Here is a 4,732-nt window from a genome sequence, read left to right on the forward strand (position 1 = left end):
CTATCGGTCAGTACTGACTCGATGGCACCTAACAATAACAACAACAGCAACAACAATTCAATAAACTTATAGTAGCACTGTTAAGGTACAGTAGACACTGAATTTAATGATAGGAATTTTCTAGTTTGAAATGCAAGTGGCATTATAGTGGTAGATGCTTTGCTATTGAGGTAAATAAATGAACAGGCTGATCGTGCCATATAGGGTATTTAGTTCTAGGTGACAAGATAGCAGGCAAGAATAGACTATCAAGGTAGTTTGTAGAATTCCCTGATGTAGATAACGTACATACAAAGGGTTGCCAACAGAAAGAAAGTAGTGATATTTAGGGCACAAAGTTACAACTGGCACAGGTGTCTTTTGTTTGACTATGTAATTTCATTATATAATAATGAAGGCTCCCAAGTTTCTGGGGGTCCATGGGTAGCTCCAAATCTACAATGGGAAATGTTAAAAACTGATAAACTCCTTTAATTATCACTTAATGTAACAGAACTCGATTTCAGCCTGCATAATGCCTCCTTTTGAATGCCCTTCAAGTGCACAGAGATCTATGTAGCTAGAACTCAAGAAGAAAACAAGGGGGCCATTTTACATTTATGAAATGGGATACAGGCAAAAATAAGGTCCAAAAAAATAAGGCCCCCAAAAAATAAGGACTCTTATTCCCTTGGAATAGCTGGTGGGTTCAAACTGTTGTTCCTTAGATGTCGAGCTCCACCAGGGTCCCTTAAACAATTTACAGTGTCATCTAAAATGAAATGCGAAGTACTTACCTCCAAGACAAGTGAGTTGTATTTTTTTCCTAAATTTAAGTATGAAGAAATATTTGTTATCTGAACATAAGGCCAAGAACTTGGAAGGTCCAAATGTAAGTCATTAACAACAGAGAAGAAAATACATTGCCGTCTTTCACAATGCCTGTCTTTGAGGAAGTAAGTTTCTCCTACTACAGTTTTGTTTTGTTAAAGGAAGGAATAGAATGTAGAGTTGGTATGCTTGGAGGGACTATAGGAAGGGAAATCATCAGTATTTATACAACATTGCCTCCACCTGAGGTAATAACACATATTTATAGTATCCATATTACCTGGTTTTAGGAGGGTGGGGTAGGTGGTCGGGAAGTAAGAAAATGGACTAAAGGTCCCCTTGTGATTCCTGGTTGGTCAAGAGTACATTGACTATTATTATATTTGCTTGTAGACGATACCTGAATGTGCGGTAAGGGACCTCCTAATAAAATAAAGCTGTTATCAGTAATTGGGATACAGCTCCCATTTATTACGCATCTTCGAAGTGCCAGATACATTTTCTTATTTATCTAAAGCATTGATTATACTCTGAAAGTAGGTGTTGTTTTCTTCAATTTGCTAACCCAACGGGGGACTTGGAAAAAGTAAGCAAATTGTCCTATGACACAGGGCAAATATAAAACAAATAGAAACTGAGACTCAGTACTCGAACCAAGGACGGTGTTCTGGTTTCACAGCAGTCATCCTGCCAGTGAATCCTGATCTATCAAGATGGAAATCGGCATGTCCCTCTCAAGTAAGGGCATATACTGCCCTGAAGGAGGCTGAGGATCACCTGTTAGTCTTCTTTTTCTCAGGATGAAAATTCCTCTTTCTTTACTCTTTCCTCATGACCTGTGCCTAATTCTGCCACAGTTGCTTCTGTGTATGATGTGAAGACAAAAGTCTTTATCCTTCAGAATTCTGTAACTCAGAAAATAATACATGCATTGTTAGGCATCCCAAAGGTAGAGTAAGTTTTAGAAGTATAACATCACTGCCATGTTTCAGTATAGATTGCTATTGCAGGGACCCTGAGGCCTTTTATTCTGTCATACATATACATTTGTCACCATTCCCAGGCTTTTATGGGTACAGTTTATTTCTTTTCTTTCCAAGTGTCCTTATTAAACACCATCCTGTTTATTTCAGCCCAAATCATTAATTTGTCACTAGAGAAAGACCTTGAAAAATTAGAAAAGTGAGCAGAAATCCCACTGTTACAGAGACTTTATGATGGATATACAGTTTTCACCCTTTTCCTCCTCCCTTTCTCTTTTCCTCCCTCCCTCTATTCCACTTTTCTTACATCCTTCATTTGTCTGAGGCTTAGATAATGTAAATAACATAGCCAAGGTTGCACAGTTAGAAATTTGAGACCAGGATAGATTCCAGCACACTAAACTGCTTTCATGGGTATTGTTCATTCCTTTTAAACTGGTTTAAAATCAGGAAGGTGTGTGTCAGGGGTTGTATTCTTTCCCCATACTTATTCAATCTGTATGCTGATTGAATCATCCAAGAGGTTGGATTATATGAAGAAGGTGGCATCAGGATTGAAGGAATACTCATTAACAACCTGCTCTACGCAGATGAGGCAACTTTGCTTGCTAAAAGCAAATAGGTCTGAAATATTTATAGATGAAGATCACAGACCACAGCCTTTAGTGTGTATTGCACCTCAGTTGTAAAGAAAACAAAAATTCCCACCATTGGACCAATAAATAACATCATGTTATATGGAGAAAAGTTTGACATTGTCAAAAACTGTAATTTTGTTTTGATCCAACATCAAAACTCATGGAAGCAACAGTCAAGAAATCAAACAATGTATTATATTAGGCAAATCTGTTGCACAAAACCTCAACAGTAAGGATATTAATTTGAGAACTAATATGTGTGTGACTCAAGCCATGGCATTTTCAATAGTTTCATATGCATGTAAATAAGGAAGACCATAGAATAACTGATGCATTTAGGTTATGGTGTTGGAGAAGAATATTAAAAGTACCATGGTCTGCCAGAAGAACAAACAAATCTGTGTTGGAAGAAGTACAGAGCACTCTAGAATGTTTCTTAGAAGCCAGGATGGCAACATGCCATCTCTCATATTTTGGGCATATTCTTTGGAGGGACTGGTCCCTGGAGAAGAACTTAGTGCTTAGTAAAGTGCAGAGCCAGCACAGAAGAGTGAGACACCCAATGTGATGGATTGGCACAATGGCAGCTGCAATAGACTCAAGTGTAGCAACGGATTGTGAGGTTGGTACAGGACCAGGCAGTGTTTCTGTTGTGCCCTAGGTCACTATGAGTTAGTTCTAACTCAACAGCACCCAACAACAATAACAACAAACTGCTTTTCATCTATTGTCTAGAGTCCAGATTCTTGCTACTTAAAATGTTGTCTGTGGACTAGCATCATCAGAATGAAGGGAAAGTTTGTTAGAAATGTAGAATAGCAGGCTAAATCTCAACCTTCTGACTCAGAATTTGCATTTTAACAAGATCTCAGGCTATTCTGTCATTTAAGTTTTAGAAACACTAGCCCAGATTATAGGAATTTAAGAGATGTTTAACCTTTCCTCTTGTCCAGGTCAACTCAGTTTATAGATCCCTCCTTCAAACTATTGTATTGTGTGCCTTCGAGTCAGTTTTGACTCACAGAGACTCAGTATAGGGTTTCCGAGAGTGACTAGTGGGTTTGAATTACTGACCTTGCAGTTATCTGTCCAGTGCTTATACCCAAAGCCATTTGATTCACAGAGACTTTATAAGACAGAGTAGATCTTCCCCATAGGGTTACCAATACTGTAAACCTTTATGGAAGCCAACTGTTGTATCTTCCTCCCAGGGAAATGAGTGGCTGGTGGGTTTGAGCTGCTGACTTTTGGTTAGCAGTCGAGTGCTTTACCACTGCACCATCAGTGTTCCTTTTCCCCATATTACTCATGGTTAGAACTTCATTTGCCAATACCAACCTCCATCATGGAGCTATGATTTATTGTGTTGATATATAGATGAGAGGTCAGTTTCTGATTCCCTTATGCTCTATGAATCATCAAAGAGGTCTACGTGGGGCTTCTGGGACATGCTTTCTTGATTTTTATAATGAATCATGTAGGAAAGGACAGGTTTTTTTTTTTTTTTTTTCCTGTTGACTGGAAACTAGCCAATGAGAAATTAAACAGGCCAAAGATGGCAGAAAGAAAATATAGAAAAATGTCACTGACCCACTGTTTCATAGTTCTTTGTTTTTTGAGATAATACATTTTACTTAACATTCTTCTTGGTTTGGTATTTTTACTTACTTGTAACCAAAAGCATCCCCATTAATACTAAACAGTGTCTTCTTTTTATTGATAAATGTATTTAAAGTAGTATCAACATGTTTGTTAAAGTTAAGATTAAACTATATTAATCTCTGATCTCACTGAAAGATTATCAGATTATATTTACTAGTGTGGCATTGTGGGTTAATGTGCTGGACTGCAAAGTCGGTTTGAACTGCAAGCTCGGTGGTAAAGGTTCATCAGCTGCTCCTAGGAAACCCTCTATAGAGTCAGTATGGGTCCGTTACGACACTTAACAAAAACAGTAACAGACTTTAATATTCCTTTGTCTCTTCTGGCAAATTTCTCTCTTACCTTAACTTTCTCTTATAAAATTTTCTCCTTATTCTCAATTGCTATCATTTCTTTATGTAATAACTTAAAATGAGGTATGGTGGTGGTGGCGGTTGTGTGCTGTCGAGTCATTTCCAACTCATAGTGACCCTGTAGAGGGTTCTGGGGCTTTAAATATTTACAGGAGCAGAAAGCCTCATCTTTCTCTCAGGGATCAACTGGTAGAATTGAACTGCTGATCTTGCAGTTAGTGACTCAGTTTATAATCTACTATGCTACATTTAACATTCCTAAAATGAAATATATATATATATATAT

This window comes from Chrysochloris asiatica, unplaced genomic scaffold (assembly GCF_000296735.1).
Source record: "Chrysochloris asiatica unplaced genomic scaffold, ChrAsi1.0 scaffold00039, whole genome shotgun sequence".
NCBI classification, from domain to species: domain Eukaryota; kingdom Metazoa; phylum Chordata; class Mammalia; order Afrosoricida; family Chrysochloridae; genus Chrysochloris; species Chrysochloris asiatica.